Source organism: Eleutherodactylus coqui, chromosome 1 (assembly GCF_035609145.1).
Source record: "Eleutherodactylus coqui strain aEleCoq1 chromosome 1, aEleCoq1.hap1, whole genome shotgun sequence".
NCBI lineage: Eukaryota > Metazoa > Chordata > Amphibia > Anura > Eleutherodactylidae > Eleutherodactylus > Eleutherodactylus coqui.
The window spans coordinates 236,934,222-236,961,845 of NC_089837.1; the positions used below are offsets into that span (position 1 = coordinate 236,934,222).

The 27,624-nt window shown below is 44.2% G+C and overlaps 1 pseudogene; it reads left to right on the forward strand.

The window, feature by feature from the left end:
* Nucleotides 1-3,402: 3,402 nt before the first annotated feature.
* LOC136611585 (amine sulfotransferase-like) overlaps nt 3,403-27,624 on the forward strand; it is a 32,056-nt pseudogene continuing 7,834 nt past the window's right edge.

Genomic DNA, 27,624 nt, shown 5'->3' on the forward strand with positions numbered 1-27,624 from the left:
TCTTTTCATATAATATACCTCTTTCCCCACTTCAATGGGGTCTGAAGTGGTTTCCCATATCAGATCATCATCATTCAAATGAGGAACTTTATTAGCATCCACATCTTTCAGATTCCTCTGCATTTCTTCAATCGCATAAATTATCCTAACATCCATGGTTGACCAATAGTCTTTTAATTTCTCCATTGGTTTGCCTTTATTCGGTGCGCCCACTCCTATATTGTTACTCCGGAACTCCAAAGAAGTCCGTGATAAACAAGATAATAAAATAGAAAAAATTAGGGTGGCGCTCCTGAGAATTAGGCTTATATATACAGCTTGTTATAGGTGCACTCTATGGTGGTGTTTCCACTTACCCGGTGTATAGCGGAGACCTTAGCTAAGATCTCCACTACCACCCTAGATCCAGTTGAGCCTGTAGCAAAATAAGTCCTGCCGGAGGTCCTCTGTATCCCACTGGGCTAGACTGTGGGAGAGCTGTGCGAATCCTGCCGTCTCTCTGTCCAGAGAGCCGCTGAACAACCAAGTAAAACTGTATAGGTAAAACTGGATATCGCGCTCCTTAGGAAATGCACACCCCGGTCAGCAAGTTTTGTGTTCCACTCCCTTTAATCCTGTACAACGCGTTTCGTCTAACGACTTTTTCAAGTACATGGTAATCATTTAAAACACTGCATCTATATATACATAACAAGCATTATTGGTATTACCTTAACTGATTGCATTCTCGTGGCTCCCGTCCTCCTCCGGCGTCCTGCGGCGTCCCGCCCCCATACACTGCGTACCTGTGTTGAGGGAACATGTGATCCTGACGTCGCTACGTTGGGCGCCGCCCCCTGTGCGGGGAGGAGTGAAGACGGGTTAAGCCGCGGCATCTATGGGAAGAGAGTTTCCATGGTTACACATGTAAACGGTGTCTCTAGCCTCCACCGTATACTATTCATGCCGTTGCTGTGTAACCCGCATTTCTGCTCTCTCTTCCTTCTATTGCAGTATCCTTTATAAAGATATAATTAGTGAACAATAAAACAGCCCCAATATCCTAAAAAAAGTATTTCTATATATACATATAAGCACATTATGAACCTTTGCTTATGCACAGAATTTCATTAGATTTGATACATATATATATCTCCCGCATATCATATACCTATTAATACCTGTGTGTACCTTAAAAACCTTAAATTATTTTATTTATAAATATAAACTTTAGAAATTCCAGCTAATATTTTAGGTATATATATATGTATCATGTCATATCCTGCAAATGCATATACCAACAGTATATATTTATCTCAATAAAAATCTTCCCTTATAATCATGAATATGTAACTATAATTTTTCTAAAATTTCGTTTAGTCCCTTTGGGACCAATGTATTTATCCTAAAAATCCAGAACATCTCCTTTTCCCTGAGTTTCTGGGTGGAGATGTTCTGGATGTATTCAATTGGAGTCACTCGCAAGCCCGTAGAATTTTTTGCATGTGCTGTAGCGAAATGTCGCGATATGCTATGTTTTATATAACCTTTATGTATGTTACTACGGTGCTGGTTTAGCCTTTCCCGTAGAGTATTCACCGTCCTCCCTACAAATCTAAGTCCGCAGGGACATTCGAGCATATAAATGACCCCTTTAACATTACAAGACATTTTTTGTTTTATTATGATGTTCTCTCCGTTTGTTAGTTTTATACTCTTGGCTCCGTGACTAATATTTGTACAACATTTGCACCTCTTTTCCCTACACTTGCAACCCCCCCCCCCCCCCCACCCCCCCCCCCCCGCCCTTCTGGATGTGCTTGTAGTTCTATTGCTCTACTATTTTTCCTCTCTCTTTTGGGGCATGATGGTGTGATAAGATTTTTTAGGGTTTTGTTTCTCCTAAATATGCAAGGAGGTGCCTTTGGAAGGCTATCTTCTAAAAAAGGGTCTTCCTTCACGATAACCCAATTTTTCTTTAAGATACGCTGGATAATACCGGATTGTGTACTATAGCAAATTCAGCAAGACAGCACTTTCCCTGAACTATGTCAGAATGCATCTGTGGCGAGCCGCGGGAGGGGCCGATTTATATACTCGGGTGACACCTGATCTCGCCAGCCACTCACTACAGGGGGGTGGTATAGGGCTTGAACGTCGCAGGGGGAAGTTGTAATGCCTTCCCTGTCTTTCTATTGGCCAGAAAAGCGCGCTAACGTCTCAGAGATGAAAGTGAAAGTAACTCGAACATCACGTGGTGCTCGCCTCTAGTAACGAGCATCTCGAACACGCTAATACTCGAACGAGTATCAAGCTCGGACGAGTACGTTCGCTCATCTCTAGATATGATGTAAAATGGCAGTATTATCCATATCGACTAATTAAGGCCATTTACACGAGCAGATAATCGCTCAAAGATCGCTCAGAGGCTATTATCTGAGCTCAGATCGTTTGTTCTCTACAGAGGAAACAATCCTATCAGAACAATCCCCCCCCCCTCCCCCTCCCGGAGAAGACTGATAAAAGTGATTGTCAAAATCAAGTGAGCTTGATTTTAAGGATCAGCAAAAAGTGCCCGAAATGCAGGTGCCCCATGTCCATTTACACGCACCGATTAGCGCTAAAATGATCGCCGATTAGCGAATTTTTAGCAATAATCTTCCAGTGTAAATGGGCCTTAATGCTTTCAGCCTCTGTACTCTTTATTCAGCCCTTTTTATGCTTAAAGAGATTTCAACCTTATTGTTGTAAAAATACACTCAGGGGAAGAGCTTCTTTAAAACAGTCAAGTCATGCCATTCCCATTCCAGCTTGCATTATTAATCAGATAGTTTAAAATTACATTTTGGTGGAGTTTCTTTATTTGTTTATGAGATACTATTACAAGTCTATATGCATTCCTTAATAAGTGTCTGTCCATTATAAAATTAAGCTCCCTATCCCTCAGCAATCAGCTGTTATTGTTGGAGAAGGCTACAGCCAGCCACTAACTCCCCATGTAGCGGTTGCTGCAGTGAAAAGACTGGGAGTCCCTAAAAACCACCCACCCCTCTGACCCTACCTACTTGCCTCGCCCTGGCTAAACCCAGGTGGACAATTGGGCGGCGCTCCCTATACTGTCTAGGGATAACCTGATACTAAAGGGGAAAAGGAGCACAAAAACTAAGGAAGAAACTACCAAGGAGAAACACAAAGGCTGAATAAACCTCCAGCAAGGGTTACAGCAAGAGTTAAAGCAAGGGTTAAGAGGAGCAGAGAGACCTAGTTAACCTCACTAGATGCAAACAAACACTGGCAATGAAACTTGCCAGCTGCTGCCTCTTATCCCTAGCAAAGGGGCGGAGCCAATGACATGCTAGTGGGTGGAGAAAGAAGACCCACCCACTCACATCAGAAAAGGCTCTCAGAGCCGCGCTGCCGCCCTAAGGAAACCGGCGCCGGACCCGGGAGGAAGGACGCCGAGCCTAGACCCCTGCAGCTGAACTGGCATGCGGCCGAGACCCGACCACGCTGCTGGTACGTTTCCTCCTAACAGGAATTCAGAGTAGTGCATGGATGTGCCGGATCTATCAAAGTGTTTCTCTGTTCTGCCAAATGTGATTGTTCTCAGCAAGAGAAACCACGTAATCTTGTAGATATGATACCTTTTAATGGCTAACAAAAATACATGATGTTACAGCGAGCTTGCGAACTTCTCAGGTTTTTCATCAGGCTAAAAAAATACTTTTTTACCTAAATATTAGGCTTAGAATTTGTTGTGTCCAAATTGTGCCTGTAAAATAGGTTATAGCTCTTATTATTTACAGTGTCTACTGTAACTGACAAGCTGGGAGTTTTCAGATAATTTATTACAAAACAGGGCTGTTGATCCCAGGGTGCTGTATATATGAGAAAAGGGGAGTAAATACATTATACAGTATTATGACAGGAACAATAAAGATCTACTAAATGTCCAACTGATCGATACAGAGGGAGAGAAGACCCCGGCACAAGGGCTTTCTCTATGAAAAATACTTTTATTGTGCAAAAGTGAAAAACTATATACATTTGTATTGCGGCAATCAGGCTGATCCACAGAACGGAGGTGACATGTTATTTATGCCACATGGTAAATGGTGTAATATTTAATACATAAAAATGAAAGGAAAAATTCTTGTTTTCTCCATTTGCCCCATAGTGTTAACCAAAGTTAAGCAATAGGTTATATGAGCTGCAAAATAGTGCCATTGAAAAATACAGCTCCCTATACAAATAAAGTCCTCATATTACTGCGTTGGCAAGCAAAAAGTTTGGCTTTCGGAATGCGACAATCCAAAAACAACAAAGTGTCCAGATCCTTAAAGCGACCCTCCAGTCATGAAAAACAAAAATGGCTGAACTGCTTCTCTGACAACCAGAGAATTACACTTCTGACAGTGGCATTTAAATGCCCTGACTAATGTACGGGGGTCCCATACTGCCCCCCACGATAAGGCCTGTCAGGATGGGCGGCTATCGGGGTCGCCGTGCCCACAAGGTGGACGCTGTCGCCCCTGCTGCGAGTGCACGTCGCAGGGGGACTCCTACGCTGGTCATCACTCCTACATGGCGCAGAGGTGCTAGGAGCATGGCGGCTGCTGCCCGGTGCCGTGTTCCTGTTTCCATGGCAGCCTGCTGCATCCTCACTGACCTAGTCTGGTCTGCTAGTGCTGAGGGAGGTTCTCCCAGCACTTTCTGATTATCCTGCTGCTGTCAGGTGCTCCGCCCCAATCAGCTGCTGGGGCGGGAGCTCTGACAGCATTTAAACCCCTCAGTTGCTTCCTGACACTGCCAGTGTTTGTATAGGCTTCCTTGCACTCACCAGCATTTCCTTGTAGTCCTGATTATTAGTATTGTGACCTCGGCTTTTCCCCTGACCTGACTTCGTCTCCTCCTTCTGTACTGCGTTTCTCCGGACTGACTTTTTGTACTTGACCCCGGCTTGCTCCTGGACTGGTTTGCGGTTTTCCCTTTGTGCTTCGCTCTAGTTGTCTGTTTGTCCATTTGTTTTCTGTTTCCAGGGATTGTGGCTTTCCCCAGCATTCCCCTAGCCAGTGTAGGGACCGTCGCCCAGTTGCCCGCCTGGGGTTAGCCAGGAGTGGAGGCAAGTAGGCAGGGACAGGGGTTGTGGGCCATGTTGCAGGGACCCCTGACTCCTGCTTTCCCTGGTTTCTTGACCGAAACACTGGCCCTAAACGTTTTCGGGTTCCTACATACGTCCAGCCAAACTAGTCCATCCATGGAGGCTGTTTCAGCCCTAGCTAATTAGGTGCAGAGCCTGACAGGTAGGGTGCAAGATTTAACCACACGATTCCTCCAGCAGGCCAGTGCACCAGCGGTGCCGCCTCCTGCTCATACAGATAAGCTTGAGCCCAAGGCTACCCTCCCTGATTTCTTTTCTGGGAACCAGAGACAGTTTTTTTTTTCTTTCCGGGAGGGGTGTAAGCTGTATTTCACTTTGCATCCGTACTCCTCTGGAACCGAGTTCCAAAGAGTGGGAGTTGTCATATCCCGCTTGAGAGGTGACCCGCAGAATTGGGCTTTTTCCTTGCCCGCCGACTCGCCCATCAGGCAGTCCGTGGACTCTTTCTTTACCACGTTAGGCCAGATCTATGACGAGCCAGATGGGGCCGGGTATGCGGTTTCCAGGTTATTAGAACTGCGACACGGTAGACTGGCAGCGGAGGAATATTGCTCTCAGGTTTGACAGTATTGGGCTGAGTCTGGTTGGAATGACCGAGCCCTTAAGGACTTATTTCTGTCGGGTCTCTCGGATGCTCTGAGAGACCTCCTTGTTTCGTATCCTGAGCCTGACAGTTTGGAGCAAGCCATGACGCTAGCCATTAGAGCTGACCGCCGCCTGAGGGCAAGATGCTTCCCCAAGACCAGTTTTGGGTTATCAGCCCGTAGGATCGATGTCCAGGGTTCACCAGCTGTTTCCTCAGAACCCATGGAACTGGGGTCCATGTCTCCCAGACAACGCAAGGAGATGCGTTTCAAGAACCGACTTTGCTTGCACTGTGGAGAACCAGGACACCGGGTCGCATCCTGCGAGAGGAGGCCGCAACCTGGAAGACGTCCGCTCCTAAGTGATGTCCGGGAGGATCACTTAGGAGCCCAGGTACCCCCAGAATGTTCCAAGTTGTTATTACCATGCTCTATTGTGTTTGATTCCTTCCATGTTTCGGGTCAAGCCTTCATAGATTCTGGGGCAGCCGCCAATTTCATTAATTTTGATTTCATTGTTCCCATAGCCAAGGTGTTAAGAAACCTTGATCCTCCTGTCCAGGTGTCTGGAATTGATTCTACACCCTTATTAGCTGGACATGTCAGTCGGGTCACTCCAGAGCTGAAGTTTTCTGTGGGGGCCTTGCACACAGAACCTTGTACCTTTTTGGTCATGGAAAACTTATCGGTGGACGTGGTGCTCGGCCTGCCGTGGTTAAAGGTACATAGCCCAGTCATCAACTGGGAGACTCTGGAGTTAGTTCGATGGGGGGCAGGGTGCAGTGACCACATGCCTGCTGTTCAGGTCCATACCACTGAATGCAAGGAACTGACCCTGCCGCATTATTTGACCGAATTTTCTGATGTATTTTCTAAACGGCTGTCCGATACATTACCACCTCATCGGGAGTGGGATTGTAAAACCGACATTATTCCCGGGGCTAAACTTCCGAAGGGGGGTATATATAACATCACTGTACCAGAGCAAGAAGCCATGAAGGAATACGTTTCTGAGAGTTTGGCCAAGGGCTATATCCGCCCATCTGAGTCTCCTGCTGGGGCAGGGTTCTTCTTCGTAAAGAAGGATGGCAGCCTGCGGCCATGCATCGATTATAGAGGGTTGAATAAGATCACTGTCCGTAACCAGTACTCTTTTCCTCTGATACCTGATCTCCTGAATCAAGTATCAGAAGCTAAATGGTTCTCCAAGCTTGATCTGAGGGGAGCTTATAATCTGATCAGAATAAGAGAGGGAGACGAATGGAAGACTGCGTTCAATACGCCATTGGGGCATTTTGAGTATTTGGTGATGCCTTTCGGTTTATGCAATCCCCCGGCCGTTTTCCAAGGTTTCATGAATGCTATATTCCAGGATGTCATGGGCATATTCTTGGTGGTCTACTTAGACGACATCCTGGTGTTCTCTGCCGACTGGGAGTCACACCTTTGTCACCTACGGATAGTCCTCAACCGACTTCGGCTAACCAGCTGTTTGCGAAACTCGAAGTGTTTGTTTGGGGTCCAGGAGATCTCATTTTTAGGGTACCTAAATACCCCATCTGTTATCAAGATGGATCCACGGAAGGTTAGGGCAATAACAGACTGAGCGCAACCTACTAACCTGAAGGCTTTGCAGCATTTTCTGGGATTTGCCAACTTCTACCGCAAATTTATTAAGGGTTTCTCAGTCATCGCCAAACCATTAACTGATTTAACCAAGAAAGGGGCTGAGGTTGGCAGCTGGACGCCGGAGGCGGTCACCGCCTTTTTGAATCTTAAAGAAGCCTTCTCCTCCATGCCTGTCCTTGTTCAACCCGACTTGAACAGCCCCTTCATTGTGGAGGTAGATGCTTCTGAATTTGGAGTGGGCGCCGTCCTGTCTCAGGGACCAGCAACCCTCTCTAACCTCCAACCCTGCACGTTCTTCTCAAGAAAATTCTCGTCCTCTGAACGTAACTATGATATAGGTAATAGGGAATTGTTGGCCATCAAGTGGGCTTTTGAGGAATGGCGGCATTTCCTTGAGGGAGCCAGACACCAAATTACCGTCCTCACTGACCACAAAAACTTGGTGTATCTTGAGTCAGCTAAACGACTAAATGCCCCGGCAGGCGCGCTGGGCCTTATTTTTTCCCCGTTCCAATTTTGTCGTCACCTTCTGGCCTGGGTCGAAGGACATTAGAGCCGACGTGTTGTCGCGTAGCTTCGATGTGCCTGAACCCGTGGATTCTCAGCCAGAGGGGAGCTTCTCTCCTGGAGTGATTCTAGCGGCCTTAACCTCCGATCTCTCATCTCTGCTACATGCCGCCCAGCAAGGTGCCCCGGAGGCCCTTCCGGAGGGCAAACTGTTTGTTCCTGTCTCCCTGAGACTACGGGTTCTCGAAGAGATACACTCTTCGGTTCTGACCGGTCATCCTGGCATTAGGGGAACATTGGATTTATGCTCCCTGTTATACTGGTGGCCCCAGATGTCCAGAGATGTCAGGGGTTTTGTCAAGGGCTGCGCTGTTTGTGCTCGGGGGAAGAATGTTAGGAGATGCCGTGAAGGTCCTATTCTTCCCCTACCAGCTCCATGTAAACCTTGGTCGCACATATCCATGGATTTCATTACGGATTTACCCCCGTCAGAGTCATATTGTCATCTGGGTAGTGGTTGATAGGTTTTCTAAGATGACCCATTTTGTCCCGTTAAGTAAATTACCCTCAGCTAGGGACCTAGCTGACCTGTTTATTAAGGAGATAGTCCGTTTACACGGTGTTCCAGAAAATATTGTTTCTGATCAGGGGGTACAGTTCGTGGCATGGTTCTGGCAGGGGTTCTGTAAGCGTATCGATGTTAACCTGTCGTTCTCTTCCGCCTTTCACCCTGAGTCCAACGGACAGATGGAGCGTATGAATCAGGAACTCATTCAGTACCTTCGTCTGTTTGTCTCGGACAACCAGGAACAATGGGTGAAGTTTTTGCTTTTGGCGGAATTCGCTATAAATAACCATACCAGCTCATCATCTCAGTTTTCCCCTTTTTTACTCACTTACGGGTTCCATCCCTGCTTTACTGTATCTGTCTCCTTGCCGTTGGATAACCTGTCGGCGGATTCCTTTACGGGGGAGCTGGACGCAGTCTGGGTCCAGGTTCGCAAGAACTTACTGGAATCGCAGGAGAAGTTGCAGAAACAAGGTGCTGGTAAACGCACCCCTTTGTAATTGGTGACCTAGTCTATCTGTCCACAAGAAATTTAAAGTTGAAGGTACCATCTCTCAAGTTAGCTCCTCGTTTTGTCGGGCCATTCCCTATTTTCAAGATTATTAACTCCGGTGTTCTATGAACTAACCTTACCTGACTCCTGGAAGGTGCATAACGTCTTCCACAAGTCGCTCTTGAAAGGTTCATTCCCCCCGGTATTGCCCACCCGCAAACCTCCTCCTCCCACCCTTGTCCAAGGAGAGATGGAATTTGAGATAAACTGAATTCTGGACTCCAGGTGGGTACAGGGTGCTTACCAGTATTTAGTGCACTGGAAGGGGTTTGGACCCGAGGAGCGGTCATGGGTTCCAGCCAAGGATGTCCATGCTGCACGGCTAGTCCCTCACTTTCATAGGACCTACCCCCTCAAGCCAGCGCCGGGTCATGGGGGTCCAGAGTACCCCCGTAAGAGGGGGGGGGTACTGTCAGGATGGGCGGCTATCGGGGCCGCCATGCCTGCACGGCAGACGCTGTCGCCCCTGCTGTGAGTGTGCATCGCAGATGGACTCCTATGCTGGTCATTACTCTTGGCCGCCCAGCTCCTACACGACGCAGAGGTGCTAGGAGCATGGCGGCTGCTGCTCGGCGCCGTGTTCCTGTTTCCATGGCAGCCTGCTGCATCCTCACTGACCTAGTCTGGTCTGCTAGTGCTGAGGGAGGTTCTCCCAGCACTTTCTGATTATCCTGCTGCTGTCAGGTGCTCTGCCCCAATCAGCTGCTGGGGCGGGAGCTCTGACAGCATTTAAACCCCTCAGTTGCTTTCTGACACTGCCAGTGTTTGTATAGGCTTCCTTGCACTCACCAGCATTTCCTTGTAGTCCTGATTATTAGTATTGTGACCTCGGCTTTTCCCCTGACCGGACTTCGTCTCCTCCTTCTGTACTGCGTTTCTCCGGACTGACTTTTTGTACTTGACCCTGGTGTGATAGACATGATGATTAGTCAGTGTAAAATGTCTATTGATTTGTATAAACCAAATGTATTATGCACCTGTAATGACTTTTAACTTAGTGGAGGGTAATGGCCACACAATCTTATCATGGTATTTGCTAGACAATGGGATGGTGAAATGTGTGATGTAATGTTAGCTGAGTACATAAAGTTGCACAAGAAGCCTCTAAGAGTTAAGGGTCATAGTGTTATATGCATACCTGTATCCAATACTGAGTGTTTACCTAGCCCTCTTCCACCCCCCCATACTGAAGTTAGTTAAATAATAAGTTGATACGCACACAGAAATGCCTTCAGCTAGGACAAAGTCCACGCTACATCAAGACTTGAGGAAGGGTGGGCAGAGAGGCGGGAGATTCTATATCATCCGACAAATGAGAATCTTATATGTTACTGATGTAATCTGTTGCACGCCCATTAAAGGGCGGTTATCATGTGTTATAATAAAAAGCCTGAGCCTCTACACAGTGTAGAGACTCTCCCGGTTTTAGACCAGCATTTGTGTCTGATCTGGTCGATGATGTGTGCACACTATACAATTTGGAAGCTACAAAATACCCCGAAATCTGCTGGAGAAAACCATAATCCAGATCACTGGCTTGCTCCTGGACTGGTTTGCGGTTTTCCCTTTGTGCTTCGCTCTGGTTCTTTGTTTGTCCATTTGTTTTCTGTTTCCAGGGATTGTGGCTTTCCCCAGCATTCCACTAGCCAGTGTAGGGACCGTCGCCCAGTTGCCCGCCTGGGGTTAGCCAGGAGTGAAGGCAAGTAGGCAGGGACAGGGGTTGTGGGCTATGTTGCAGGGACCCCTGACTCCTACTTTCCCTGGTTTCCTGACAAGGCCATTCTGAAAGGCCCCAGGGCTGCCATTGCAGAGTGCAATAGAAGATCGCCTGTCAGATTGCGATATGATGTAATGCTATGGCATTACATTATATTGCAGGAGTGATCAAAGCATTGCAAGTTCATGTCCCCTCTGGGGACTAAAACATTTTTTTAAAGAAGCTCAAAAAAGTTTTACAGATCATTAAAAAAATGAAAGGTAATAACACTTAATAAAAGGTAAATACTTTTTTAACCTGACGAAGAACCCGAGAGGTTCGCAAGCTCGTTATTACATCATGTATTTTTGTTAGCCATTAAAAGGTATCATATCTACAAAATTACTTGGTTTCTCTTGCTGGGAACAATCACATTTTGCTATATTGGTTAACACCGTGCCAAACCTTTGTTTTCTGGTCTGCCACATACAGAGGACCTTTCCTTTTAGGATGTTAATATGCCCTAATATCAGTTGTGGGGAGGTACCTCCTTTAACTGTTTATAAGTTCATTTTAGTTCAAGTGTGGTTAATAATTAATAGATCTACCTTCAACTATACCGCAAAATCATATGACAAGGAGCAGCGCACCATCCAGTGGTTCCAAAAGTTTAAAGGTTAAAGCAGTCATATATAAATAAGCATAATCTGACCTTCTGTACTCAATCTACTATCACTGCGTCTTCTGAATGGAGAAACTGCATATTTCTCAAAGGTAATTGAAATATATATTGTGTTTTGCTGTTATATTTTCTGGCAAATAAATACAAATGATCCATTTTAGGTTTGAAGAAGCAACAATGGACCAAGATGCACTTGATGAAGCCCTGAATGCCCTAATGTTTAAACATAAAGGAGTATACTTTGAGGCCTTTTCATCACCTGAAGCTGTAGATGCTGTAGAACATATGGAAATTAGGGACAGTGATGTGTTTCTTGTTACCTACCCAAAATCAGGTAAGTTTACAGGTAGAAATTCTCATTCTATTGGAGTAGATTATTAAAGAGAAGCACACATGCTGCATAAAGTATTTTTTGTTCTATTAGACGCACCGGTCTATAGGACGCACCCCCATTTTAGAGCGGGAAAATAGGGGAAAAAAAATTGAACTCACCCTGAGACACCGCAGGGTTAGTGTCGGGTGACGGAGCAGAGAGAGCAGCAGAGGTCTGAAAAACCGGCGCTCCATATCACAGCGGCGCTTGTGTGCAGCAGGAGGAAGGAAGCCGTTTGGTGGAGGCGGGGAGCAGCAGTAGTACCCGCCGGCGCTCACGACCAATCAGAAGTATGTATGGGCAGCAGTGGGGAGGAGACTGGTCGCACATTTGTTCGTGCGATCGCGAGTTTAACACGCAATCGCGCTAACTAAATCGCGTTCGTGCGTTAAATTCGCGATCGCGCTAAAAATGGCGATCGGAACAACTTTTTTGGTACATTCACTCTATAAGACACACAACTTTTCCCCCCCCGCTTTGGAGGTGGAAAAAGTGCATCTTATAAAGAGAAAAATACGGTATGTACATTCATGGAAGAACACAGTAATGGAAGACATTTCTATTTATTTTAAATTTTCCAATTCAATATTTATTAATTTTTCCAAGTTTGAGAATATGTTAAAGTTTCTCCATCAGATTTGGAAATACAGATGGGTCTTTGTTTAGCTTGATTCTTAGGGCTTATTCACATGGACGTATATCGGCTGGAATTTAACGCCCGGCTGAGCCAATCAGGGGGCAGGTCTGACTCACACCCCCTTCACACCCACTGTAGGCCGGCCGCGCTGAACTCCGTCTGCCAGGACAAGGTAAGTATATATATATATATATTTTATTATTTTAACACATTTCTGGATGAATTGCAGGGAAGGGCTTCTATATTTAAGCCCTTCCCGACAATTCATCCCGCGCACGCCGGCAGCCCATTGCTTTCAGTGGAACCTGCTGTGTTGCCGGCTCCATTGAATTCAATGGGCAAACATCGTTCTTCTCTGCCACAGTTGTTACAGCTGTGGCAGAGAAGAATGATTTGTCTACTATATGTTCTCAATGGGGTCGGCGCTGCTGCCGTTGGCCCCATTGAGCACATATAGAGAAGAGAACAGGAATCGCAGATCGCAGATAGGTGCGATCTGCGATTTCTGACTATGGCCTAAAAAGGACCGTTGGGTTTCTTGAAGCCTAAAATAACTCCTAACGCTCTCCCTATAGCAGCTCCGGCATCAGCAGCACTGTCCCTGATCTCTGTCAGAATGCATCTGTGGCGAGCCGCGGGCGGGCAGATTTTAATACTCGGGTGACACCTGATCTCGCCAGCCACTCACTGCAGGGGGGTGGTATAGGGCTGGAACATCACAGGAGGAAGTTGTAATGCCTTCCCTGTCTTTCTATTGGCCAGAAAAGCGCACTAATGTCTCAGAGATGAAAGTGAAAGTAACTCGAACATCGCGTGGTACTCGTCACGAGTAACGAGCATCTCGAACACCCTAATACTCAAACTCGGTATATCGAGTATCAAGCTCGGACGAGTACGCTCGCTCATCTCTAATAACATGTTACCTCCATTCTGTGGATCAGCATGATTGCTGCAGTACAAATGTATATAGTTTTCTCAATAGTTTTTTACTTTTGCACAATAAAAGTATTTTTCATAGAGAAAGCCCTTGTGCCGGGGTCTTCTATCCCTCTGTATCGATCTGTTAGTCATTTGGTAGATGTTTATTGTTCCTGTCATGATATAATGTATTTACTCCCCTCTTCTCATATATACAGCACCCTGGGATCAACAGCCCTGCTTTGTGAAAACTTCCAGCTTGTCAGTTACAGTAGATGCTGTAAATAATAAGAGCTATAACCTATTTTGCAGGTACAATTTGGACACAACAAATTCTGAGTCTAATATTTAACGAAGGACATCGAAACGGAACAGAACATGTTGAAAATGTAGCAAGAATGCCATGGATAGAATATTACATTCATAATTCTGACTTTAAGAGTCGTCCATCTCCTCGTCTCTTCTCATCTCACCTGCCTTACTATCTAATGCCAAGAGAGCTGAGGTTCAGGATGGGAAAGGTATTGTCCTACAATGCTTTTTGCATTGATAAGTTGATTAATTTATAATACATGCATGGCATTTCATTTCACAGTGCATAATATCAATCTTTTAATCGTTATTAAATAGAATTACAGTGCCAGAACCGAGAGGGGAGAAGGGAGAGTGTTGGGGACACCGACAGGAGGGACCAAAGTGACAGCGGGATCGGGAGGGGAGATATATGGTAGGGCACTGACCGTGTTGCTAGCAGTGCATAGAGCAGCCCAGCGAGGAGCCTACATAGCAGAACGATGGGTAGAGGTCTCACCTTGCGCCTGGGGAGGAATGTGAGGCAGCCAATCGCCAGCTGTGAGCGTTTAACTCCACCAGGACAAACCCATTACCCCACCCACAGTTCCGGTGGAGACTAGATCCACCAGTACTAAGGTAGGGTTGGCAGGGCTCACCACCACCCCTTTATGCATCTGTAGTGGGCTTTGAGGGCTCACTCATGAGGTATCGGGATATGATGTTGAGTAAGAGGAAGAGTCGGGTAATAGCTGTAAAATAAGACAGTTTAATTGGAGAACAGTATAAATTGGAATTTTTAGTAAACAACTAAATTGATACAATGAACAGGTTTCACACAAAATGTCCCGTTCTTAACTTTACAGGGAAAGAAAATGCAACAGACAAAGAGGCACACAAAACGCATCACAGCAAAATTTCTAAGCCACGCCTCAACTAGTCCACACACTAAATCACCCAGTCCTTACCCCTGAGCAAACTAAAGGCCCATTTAGACACAACGATTATCACTTAAAATTCGCTCAAAAGCTATCTTTTGAGCGTTAATTGTTGTGTATAACTGCACTGACATTGTGCAGTTTTCATTAGGCCATCACTCATCGTTGTCTTTCAGCGTGCTACTGATACCATTGTTTCAGCTGTATCCCGCTCCCTGATGACAGGCTGTTAAACAGTTGGCGCTCGATGCAGAAAACCTCTGGATGCATAAGACAAGCGTGAAGAGCCCCCTTGTCTTCTGCATCCTCCGCTCTGAGTGCTCGAGCGATCATCTTGAGCGGTAAATAACACAATGATTATCGCTCAAAAGTTGCTTGCACGACATCTTTTGTGCGATAATCGTTGTGTCTAAGTGGGCCTTAAATCTATCAGGAGGAGGTGCTTTTACATTTCCTACCTGGGTGATTAAATTATGCATATGAAATGCCTGGGCCTCTTTTGGACGCCCCTAGGATAGGGATGCCGAATAGATGGTAGAACAGGGATTGCGGTTGTCATGGGTGACGCCATCATTCCAGTATCCACCTGCATGAATCTCAGTGGAGAATAAATGAGACAGGAACAGAGTACATCAGGCCCCTGGGAACGGTCAGGGCCTAGAATAATATAACTGGGTAACAACTCCAATGATGCAAGGCAATAGACAGTATTCCAAGTGCAGATAGAAATGGATATATACAAACACACTTGAAGCTGAGTACCTCCACAGTGATCCCAGACTTGAGGACGCCTGTGTGTGTGACAGTTGTAGACACGCAGCTCCACCCAGTGGTCCCAGACTTCAGGATGCTTGGGCATGAACAATTGAAGAAATGAAAGAGTACCTCTGCACTGGGCCTTGAGTAAGAAAACTTAGGATTGGCTAATGCTCTCTCTCACTGGGGTAGGCTCACTCACTGATCACGTGAATCTCTCCTCCTCTTCTATCTTCAACACATGAGGACTGAAGGTGCCCCCATGTGCCTCTTTGCTTTACTCTCTCAGATGGAACTCAAGATGAAAGACCTTTTCCCGCTCTCAAGCACTCACATTTATAAGCTCACTCATACCATGCAACAGGACATGAATTGATGCATTTATAGACAGTCAGCTCATACTTTGCAGACATTAATCTCTCATTAACTGCAGCTGTGCAATATGCATAACAGAATGACAAGACAGTTTTGCACAAAGCATCTACATAAGACATACATGTATGACATTTATGGAGGGGTCCAGGAAAGCCCCCTCTGATGTACTGGGCCACTACATCAGCCCCTGCTATTCAAGTTTGTGCGTCATAGTATGACCTGTACCATGAAAGCTGTCAGTTCACAAACAAAAATCCTACTAACAATCATTACTCTACAGACTATACAGTATTTACAGAACTGATCAGAGGCAGCCAGTGGCAGAATAAACAATGACACTGACTCACACATGATGTCATCTCTAATCAGCATTGTGGTTTTCAAGGTTAATACTGTCATTAATGCTGACTATCAGTACTGCTGTGTAGTGCTTGGCTGTGTCTTGCTATCTGCCATGAGTGCTTGTTTAATGATTCCCCTTGATGCTTCAACTCATGTGCCTGGGAAATAGGGTAAATCTGTACTCTCATATGGGAGATTTACCCAATGAGTGTTTACTTGTTTCAGGCAGTCTGCAATCTGGATTTTTAACCTTTAGCAAGTGAATTTAAATTTATATCTAATAAAAGTTATATTTTAGGGAACTTGGCAGAAGGGTTAATGCCTTTGGCAACTGTTTTCACTATAACCTATTAGAAGGCAGTATTCCCACATGTCAATATCAGACTTTTTAACAAGCCTTGTAACACGTCTATAGGCCTCTCACTTGCCAAACCAGAGACCTGTTACACACTGATGAGGGGCAACCACCCCAAAACAGCTGTCTGTGCATGGTTATTGTTGGAAGGCTTGTTAAAGTCTGATAATAACTTGCAAGAATGCTGTCTTTCAATAGGTGGCATATAGAGGTATTGTTCCATCTTCCATTTGCATATTCCCCAGTGGAACATGAACGGCCTTATAACTCTCCTCACACCTTTTAGGTGCTTTCCCTTAAGGCCCATTTAGACACAACGATTATCGTAAAGATTCGCTCAAACCCATCTTTTGGGCGATAATCGTTGTGTGTAAACACATGCCCATCGAGCATTTTTGTTACCTCTTAGTTCATCGTTGTCTTTCAATCCACTTAAAATCCGTAGTTTGGCAGATCGCTTTTCATTTGGTTTAAATGACATTCGCTAAGCGATTTGATGGGACTGTTTAATCGTTTGGAGGGGCGTACATTCAGCGGGCTAAAGGCAGAGCGATTGGCTGTCGGAAGAACAAAGCTTCGATTTTAACACGCCCATCCAGTGCTCAACCATTGGCTGTGCCATTGTACCCTGCAAGCAGCAGCCAAGACCATTGAAAAGTTAATTTGAACATTACGTCACTAGTGACGTAGCGTAGATGCGTAACTTTAAGCTTCTGGGCCCCAATGCTAAATCTATAACGGAACCCCTACTATAGTGCTTTATTTATATTACTGAGCTCCTTATATGGAGAAGAGAGGCCTTATGGGCCCCCTAAGGCTCTTGGGCCTGGGTGCAACTGCATGCTCTGCATCCCCTATAGTTACATCCCTGATGTAGCGTTCACAGCCTAACAGGGAGTGCCGAGCTATTGCAGAGACTGCTCATGCACACAGCCTCAGCAATAGATCGGGACTCCATGCTAGGCTGTGAACGATACGTCGCTAGTGATGTAGTGTACATTGCCCACAGGAAGAAGAATGCAAGGAATGGATGCATCATACCAAGAAGGAGAGGACCTGCCTGACTTGTGGTGAGGTAACCCAGCGGACTGGAGAAGATCGGGGAGGAGAACATGTGTTAAAGAATCTGTCTGGGGTGGAATAGGTAAGTATTGTTTTGTTTTTTTATGACAGAAACCCCTTTATAGCTTAGAACTTAAGTAACAAGTCATGTCTGTGTCATACGCAGAAGGTATCACTAGACCTGTTAGACATATATGTATAAGTAAGCAGAGTCTACTGACTCTGTGTAGGAAAGCTAAGGAGAGTCAGGCAGTAATACCTGTGCTACATTGACGCAGTTTTACTAGCAACGGATATATATATATATATATATATATATATATATATATATATATATATATATATATATATATATATATCCTCACTCCAGCTGTAGGAACTAGATAGATCATTTGCCTCATATATTGATATCTCAGCTGAGTAATCATACAACAGCAGCAGCTCCCTCTACCAGCACATGTGCTCCAACCCTCAGTGCTAATCCCTGGGGTCTTGGCTGCCAGCCAGCAGGGGCAGAAGCATGGGGTGAAAAACAGATATCCATAAAATGTTGGCCAAGTCACTGATGTACGTATAGGGGGTGCAAAGGGTGCGATTGCGCCTTGGCCCAGGAGCCCTAGAGGGCCCATAAAGTCTCTCTTCGCCATATTGCAAACCAATACTATCAATGAAGCTTTATAGTTGGGGGCCCAGTTCCAGATTTTGCACTGGGGCTCAGCAGCTTCAAGTTACGTTTCTGGGCCAGATACATTATTTTCAGTTGCTATACTCTCGGAAAATAGCAGCTCTCTTCGGTAGTAAATTAGGTGCATCTGCTGATGAAGTGTAATCCTGCTTTCTAGTAATGTTGGCTCTCATGCAGTGTCTTATGTAGTAATATAATGTAGAACTGCCCTGCACTCTGGTTTATGAGTACCAGTAGGGGACTAGCTATGTCATGCAAGTACCTGTGTTTGTGTATTTATGCACACACATTTATAGCCTTGAAACCTTAAAAGATCTTAGGGCGGATTCACACAGGCGTATTTTCACACGCAATGTACAGAGAATAGAACTTATTGATATTGCGCAAATAAACCTCATTCATAGTGCAAATACGTTATGCTGAAGCGAGCGCATTGGTGCATACACTTGTGTATCCCAGACAGCTGAGCAGAAACCAAACAGAGCTCATTACAGTTAACGGGATCCGTTCGGCGCTGTTTGTTTCCGTCATAAGATGGATCTGTTCCGCCATGGAATTCTCATTTCCTGCTCCAATAACGGCAAAAAAACAGAACTCCCAAAATCAGATGTGAAAGTACCCTAACTCTTCTTTGGATGAACATTTAATGAGTCTTTTGAGCGTGTTCTTATAAGTGAAGATCAAATGTCAAGTCCCTGCCCTTAAGATCTTGGTTGATTCTGCCATTGCAACCCAAGAGGAAAAAAAGAGACTAAAAGAGGTGTACATAAGTGAATGTTGTTGTTTTCATCGTCATTGTTATCATTATTGATCCTCTTTAGATTTGTAGTTATTGATTAATAAATAACATTATTTCTGAATATTATTAGCCAATTGATAAATGTGTTGTGCCCCTGTTTATACGTCCTGTTAGTGGTATATAGATGTCATAGAATGTGATGGGACAACCTCTTTGGACCAAAATTTTAATAAATGTTCATTATTTCTATTTTTTCAGATTATATATGTGTGTCGAAAGCCAAAAGATGTCATGGTGTCCTTTTACCACTTCTACAAAATGTTTCCAAACTTAAAATGTACAATAAGTTGGGAAACATTTTTCAACCTGTTCATATCAGGGAAAGGTAATACAGAAGTAGGCATAGAATTATTTTTTTGATAAGGAACTCAATTGTAGTTTTTTTTTTTTCAGTTTTTAAAGTAGTTCTGTGCTGTGGTGACCTGAAAGATCAGGTTGACTGTGTGAGGGATGGTAAGCGTTACACTTGTCACAGTGTGTTGTATCCCAATCTGCTCAGTCGCACACAAGTAAAATGATGTAATTCACTGGATGGCTGTGATTCAATCTCTTGCTGGAGGCGGGGTATTCAAGCCCCGTTACCAGGAAGAGAATGCTCTCTCAGCGCCGAGGACTACATGGAAGACTGCCGGAGCGCCGCAGCCCGGCATGAGGGACCTGCACGGCGGCTGCTAGGTGAGTATTGTTTGTTTTTTCATGTAGTGTAGCCAGGGTTTATTTTTAGGGGAGGGCTTATATTTCAAGCCCCCGCCCATCCCTGAAAATCAGGGTAAGGCTTTTTATTGGGGTAGGTCTTATTTTTGGGCTAGAGCAATACTTGTTCCAAAGGCTTAATAATAGTACAACATCCAGAAGGTAAAGGCAGATTCCTTAAAAGTTAGCAGTTCGAACACTGATAGTGGTGGCTTGAATACTTCTTAAACTCTTTTTAGAACACCATCCTGCACTACTTTCAATGTTTCACCATAGCCCTAGAGTTTTTCTAGTCTCTGTGAGAGCCTTTTACCATCAGCTATAAATCAGTTCCTACATGAAGCGATCCAGGGGCAGGATGCATACTTTGCATAAATTGATTTAGATAAGTTGGGGGTTTGGGCTGAAAATGGCAAATGAAGTTCAATATTGTTAAATCTAAGGTTCTGCACATGGGCAGGAGTAATAGATGCCACCAACATACACTAAATGGGGTACTGCTAGGGAAAAATGATATGGGAAAAGACCTGGGGGTACAAGAGGATTGTAGATTTAACTGCAGCAATCAATGCCAGTCAGCCACTGCAAATGTAAATAAAATCTTAGGGTGCATTAAAAGAGGTATAGGGGCGAGGGACGAGAACATTATTCTTCTGCTATATAAGGCACTTGTCAGGCCTCACATGGAATACTGTGTACAGTTCTGGGTACCGCTGCTCAGGAAAGATGCTACAGTGCTTGAGGGGGTCCAAAGAAGGGCAGCTAAATTAATAAATGGAATGGGAGGACTTTACTACCCAGAGAGGCTATCCAAATTGGGATTATTTACCCTGGAAAAAAGATGGCTAAGGGGCGATCAAATAACTATGTATAAATACATGAGGGGACGATACAAGGATCTCTCCCATGATCTGTTTATACCCAGGACTGGGACTGTAACAAGAGGGCATCCTCTACGTCTAGAAGAAAGCAGGTTTCATCACCAACACAGAAGGGGGTTCTTAACTGTAAGAGCAGTGAAACTGTGGAACTCTGCCTAAGGAGGTGCTGATGGCAAAATCAATAGAGGAGTTTAGGAGGGGACTAGACTTCTTTTTAGAGCGCTTATGATATTATAGAATATAAACATTAGGTGATCAGCGGGGCTGGAATTAGGTAGGAACCCAAATGTTGATTATTCTGACTGCCATTATGGAGTCAGAAAGGATTTTTTTCCTCCAAATGAGTTAAATTGCCCTCTGCCTCGCTGTTTTTTGTTTTTTTTTTTGCCTTCCTCTGGATCAACAAGGAAGGGGTCGATGCAGGCTAAACTAGATGGACATTGTCTTCATTCAACCTAACATACTATGTTACTATGTTTATAGTCATATTGTAAACAATACAAAGGCATAAGCACATTCTATAAAACATTATAAAAACAATGAATTCTGTGGGGCTGGAGTTTCACTCCTGGAAACTACAGTTCTTGATCACACAGATACAATTTCCTATTACATATGCGGAAAAAAAAAAACATATCAATGTAGCCTACAAGTAACCTTCAGACTCTGTTCACTTCTATTTTGCAGTTTCTATTTATGTAGGAACCCCATAATGCTCCAATGGATCCATCAAATGATGGATGCCAACAACACCTGAATGGAGTCTCTGATGTCATCTGAAGTAAAACCATGGGCAGCTAAATACATTTAAAAGGGGATTTCAGTAGGAAAATTTTGACCTTTGTTGAAAGTATGAGGTACAAAGTAAAACTCCTCAATGTAAAGCAATCAAATCTTTTTAGTTTCCAATATAATCCCTCAGCACTTAGTGGCACAAAAATATGATGTCTATCGCTCACTGCATGGGGTTACAACCTGTAGTGACGTTAGCTTCAGTTCTACATTCATTTTTATATTCCATGGGGATTTATGATCATATAAACTAAATCTGAGAAGCATCGTTACTATTACAATATATTGTAAGCTTCATTTTCAAATTTCCGTATTTTTCAGCCATACTGCACAACATCAAAATTAAAAATACAGAAGTACTTGAACAGAACACAATTTTCGTAGCTTTACCTCTGTACACCACTGCAATGTATTAGTAACACAGCCATCAACATGATTGAAATGCAGACTTTCAGTTTTATTTCAAGCAATTTAAGTAAAAATTGCATTACCATTACAGTATTTTATATAGTTTCTTTCACAAACTTGAGCAATGAACACTTTCATGGCCCGGTGTAGCATATTCCTTCCAGGAACAGGTGAAGACAGGAGATTAAAAGAGATAAAAGGTCAAGATGTGGAATTTGCATTAGGTAGCTGTTAAAGGAGATGTCCCGCGCCGAAACGGGTTTTTTTTTTTTTAAACCCCCCCCCCCGTTCGGCGCGAGACAACCCCGATGCAGGGGTTAAAAAAACCACCCGCACAGCGCTTACCTGAATCCCGGCGGTCCGGCGTCTTCATACTCACCTGCTGAAGATGGCCGCCGGGATCCTCTGTCTTCATGGACCGCAGGGCTTCTCTGCGGTCCATTGCCGATTCCAGCCTCCTGATTGGCTGGAATCGGCACGTGACGGGGCGGAGCTACACGGAGCTACACGGAGCCCCATAGAGAAGAGGAGAAGACCCGGACTGCGCAAGCGCGGCTAATTTGGCCATCGGAGGGCGAAAATTAGTCGGCTCCATGGGAACGAGGACGCTAGCAACGGAGCAGGTAAGTAAAAAACTTTTTATAACTTCTGTATGGCTCATAATTAATGCACAATGTATATTACAAAGTGCATTATTATGGCCATACAGAAGTGTATAACCCCACTTGCTGCCTCGGGACATCTCCTTTAATGAGAACTCTCAATATCTGGGCCAAAGTGGTGTCAATGCAAGTGAAGGAGGCCACAACTAGGCTGAAAAATCAAAAAAAGTAAATTCCCTGACTGATTAAGCAGGCTTTTCACTTAGGACAAAGCATGTTGGGCTGAAGGGAGACAATGTCCATCCAGTTCAGCCTGTTTCCACCTCCTATTCCCCCTTGTTGATCAAGAGGAAGGCAAAAAAACAAACAATAAGGTATATCCCGTTATATCGTAGTGCTCTAAAAAAATATCTGGTCCAAAGTGGTGTCAGTGGAAACATAGGAGACCACAACTAGGCTGAAAAACCATAAATAAAAAATTCTCCAATTACTTAGTCTTCTGACCTCAACCTGATTTAGCAGGCTTTTCACTGGCTAAAAAAATCAGAAAAGAGACCCACAAACAAGCAGAAAACTGAAGACCGCTGCAGTAAAGGACTAGCAAAGCAATGTAAGGGGTTAACCTAATTGATACCCTGTCCTTTTAATGGATAATATTGTATTTGTATTTAAGGACCTTCCAGGGAAGTCAAATGATTTAATTTGCTCTGGTCTTATACAGTGAAAACTTACCTTTTGCCCCGTGCCTTTATTGTGGCCTAAAAGGATGTAAAGCCCCAGTATGGTGTGTTGACTGTGTGAAACTAACCAACTTCTATACTGGCAGAATTAGGCAGGATGTGGAATCCCAGCAGCTGCCAGTCTGAGTGGGAGTTCTTGAAATTATGGTTAGAGCCCTGCATGTATATTGATCATAAATCATTGAGAAGGGTCTGTCACCATGGCACCATCACAACATCCCACCTGTTACAGCATCTCAAGAGAGGAAACTCAGCATTTGGTGATGTGCCTGTGATCCAAACTTCAGGCTGTAAATTATTTGCATTCAGGCATATTTATAGTTGTTATGTTACTTTGTCTAATTAATTTTGAGTCTGTGAAAATGGAGGAACTACGTAAAAAATTGTTAGAATTCCTAAACACTTAATTCTATATGTATGTTAAACACTTTTTAATTAATACTGAAAGTCTACACTTAAATCACATCTTGATGGCTTTTCAATTCAATGCTGTGGTGTACAAAGACTAAATTATATTAACTTTTGGACCCAACAGTAGTTTTAATGTAAAGTAAGGAATGTTCTCTCCTCCTTCACGCTCTGCCGCCTTTCCTCCTGCTCGTAGTACCAGCGCCGCCACTCACATTCTTGCTGCTGTCCTCCCAGAAGGACAACAGCACTTGGGGCATTAAACACGCCCCCAGCCAATCAGAAGCTGGGGGCACTACTAAATGTCAAGTTTGCTATATTATTTAGCCAGCCCTAATTTCCGGTGGCAAAATAATACACCAGTACCCTGTGGCACAGCAGATGCCCATCCACTGCATGACCACAATCACTGAGCTCTCTCACTTTCTCCTTAAAGCATGCCCAGCTTTATGGGTGACATTTCAGAATAAGCTGCCGTGTTTTCATAAGCTATAACACTATTATGGCCATTAAATGGGATGTATTTATCAGCAGTTTTCCCCTCTTCAGGCTGTATCTCTAATTTTCAGTTTTCTCTACACTTGAAGGAAAAACTGCTGCTACGGTATTTCTATATGGACTGCACATGGAGAAACCAGCAGATCCTTTGCCCTAACTCTCTGTAGCAGACAGAGAAGTACCATCATCATAAAAGAATATTGTACAGCAGGACTGAGCAGTGTACATGTGATTCCAGTAAAAGTGAGACAGTAAATCACTCTCTATCGACGTTTGTGGCGTTATGTTCATATAAAGCTCATCCACCTGGCCTGAACGAATGAACTACTAAAAGGGTCACACCAAGACATATAACTGGGAGTAGATCGTATTTACAGCTAGGCTGATCATCCCAACAGAACAGCCCTGCGCCTCGCACCTAAGGGCCTAGTGTGTCCCTAGTTGGAAAGCAGGAAAGAGTACATCCGAACTAGACAGATGTAAGATAAGCCACATAGGTACTCAACATACAGATGTCCACATATACTCCTCATACACCACAGATAAGGATAACGCTCAACAGCAAACAAGACCTGGATTCACGTGTCCGCACACGATCGACAGAAGGGGATTCATTCAGACCAGACGTCTGCATACCTGCAGTATCAGTAATAGTACTTGCAGACAAACAGACAATCTGAAGTTTGTCACTTATCACTCAAATGACAGAAACCGCAAAAGTGAATCTGCACTTTGAAAATCAAACACATTAGGCCCTTAAAACCATACAGTGCTCTAAAGTAAAAGGGATTCACAAAGTTTAGAAAACTTTCTGCATTTATAATGATACATTTAATCTTATTTTACAGTCATAGGTGGCTCGTGGTTTGATCATATTAGCGGCTGGTACGCGCACAAAGAAGATTTCAACATACTATTTTTGACATATGAGGAAATGAAAAAGGTAATTATTGGTTTATTAGATAATAACAAGCTGTGCAGTATATAAAGTGAATTTGACAACTATGGCATCCACTTGGAATTTACATCTATGTTAGGACTTCATGGCCAAACACAGCAAATCTGTCTCAGTTGTCATTCCTAATTCCATTTCCTCAGTCCAACAAGCATGTTAAAGGTTATATCCATCTTTAAACTACATTTTACAACTAAAATATGGATGTAATGTGTATAAAATTATTTTGTAAATATAATACATTTTTGTAGTTAGCCTTTCTTCCAGCATAGAATTACGTTCATAGTTCTGGTTGTACAGTCGTCCAGTGTGTGACCTACACAACCCTAACATGATGAGTGACACTTATTCATGATCTGCCTTGAGCTCCTCCCCCTTGCCATAACAGTTTTCTCAATCTGCAGTGTATCCATAGCTTTAAATGGGATGATGGTCAGGCACATAAGCCCTGACAGCTGTCCTACCGACTGTCACTCCAAGCTCTCACACAGGAGTGATAGTTGTTCACAGAATGGAGGCAGATCGGTCGGAGATCTCGTCTGGGCGACTGCCTCCATTCACTGCAACAGGCAGTCGTTCATAGATGAATGACTGCCTGGTTACACATGCTGACAGTCGCTGGGATTGTAGGTAAGCTGAAAACCAAGCAACTCCAACATGCAAGCGATTTCTCACTCGATATCCTGTCAGCGTCTGTGTGCACATGGGATGACTATCGCTCTACATAGTGGTTTCCAGTGATGATTCATGTGATAATCACCCCCCATGTGAAGATACCTTTATAGTTACAATGTGATTGTGGCCAGCTGCATTGTTTTCTTTAGGTTGCATTGTGGGGTCTAGCTATAGTCTCGTGGACCCTGGTGAAAAAGTTCAGCTTTTCTTCATGTCCACTGGCTGTGGTTCTGCCATAGCGCTCAGCTCCATCACGGGTTCTCTTAAAGGGAATCTGTCACCACCTTTACGTTGCCCTCTCTGACTGCAGCATAAGGTAGTGACAGACATGCTGATTGCAGCAATATATTTGTTATATCAGTAAAGTATTTTGTCCGAAACTCACATCTCAGCAGCAACAACCGGAAATGCAGGAAACATCCATCTGCCTCATCCAAGGCATCCTCCAGCCTTCAGCCACTGATTGACAGCTGCATCTCTATGCACAGTAATAGCATGCAGCTATCAATCAGGGGCTGGAGGATGGGTTGCGTAGGGCTAGTCTGAAGCTCATGAATATCAAGGACTACTTCCTGTAGTCCTCTGTGTGCTGCTTCTGATAAAATGTAAGTTTCTGACAAATTACTTCCTAGATATATGTAACAAACTTATTATGAACATTGTTGTGCCAGTCACTACCTTATGCTGAGAAGGCAGTATAAAGGTGGTTATAAATTCCTTTTACGTGACCCACTGATGTAGCACTAGTGGCATAGGTTTTTGCTAGTCTTAAAAGATCAGGGGCACAACACATATGCTTCCCCCACCCCCAGAAAAAAGATGGTTAGATAGTAAGTATACATATATTCCTACATATAGATCCATACATATCGGACACAGTGTAAGACAACTTTTATAACATGGTGGGATCTGATACAGTGGCTCAGCTTTACTATACCTATACATAATGCAGTCACCAAATAATATTTCCAGCTATACGCAGTGAAAAGTGAATGTGCAACGGCTGAGCGAAGCGTGCCAAATTGGGGGAGACCACAGGGATTGCAAGTTGTTTGTCACGGGTGGCTGTGCAATCTCTCCCAACAATGGTGGCAATGGTGCTCTACTTAGCTGTTGCACAGTGGCACAAATGACGTATAAGAATATGTTTAAACTGAACTGTGTTTAGTCACTTGTGACGCCAGCACTCCAATCTGAACTCCAAGTTGAACGATGGTGAAATAACTTGGCACGAGTTCAGTTAGCTTTTCTTAGTAAACTGGGGGCACGCAGTTTTACTTAAGCTTTGCAATCAACAAGATTCCCTTTCTACAGTAATGCTGCAATACAGAAGTTATAGCAGTGCTGACAATGATGCGATTGATGAACACGTTGAAAGCAGTAAACTTGAAATAACATACACTTTTCTTCAACGCTCTCTCTGCGTTCCTAGAGGTTACTCAGCAATAAATCCCCACAGTACTTGCGAACTAATGGGCTTACTGGAAGTGAAAGATGCAGGTGTTGGATTTGAGTTTAAGATGGCCTCTGAATTATTCCTGGCTTTGATTTCACCGGGTTAGTTTAACTCACTATTTTAGTGGAAAGATGACCTCAAACTCTTTCTCCTCGCTGCTGGTAAGGCTTGGGAGCAGAAAGGACCTAGCTTCCCTTGAAGACTTGATCTATCACTGTATTCTCTGCTGCACTCCTGTTACATGACCTCCGACGATGGCTCACTGCAAACTTTCCTCAAAACTCCCTTCTAACTCCTCCTCCACTCCCTCTCTCTTCCCGCACTGGTGGAGCATGACATATAGCCAATATGCAGAAAGCTGTTGCCAGCTCTATGCTTCTAGCTTAGGAAGAAGGGGGAAACAAGGTTTCTCTGATGTATGGCACCTTCTATGCCTTCTGCAAGCACATAGACAGGTGTGACAGAACAAATGAATGTGACTATTCTGGAGGCCACTACAAATGTAGTTCAGTTACCTTCAATGATCACATATGGAATCCTCTCTGATTGCAGTTGTTCACTTTCCCATTTCTGCTGTATTTAGGCCCTATAAGTTCTTCTTTCAGTTATGAATAACCTATGTTCAC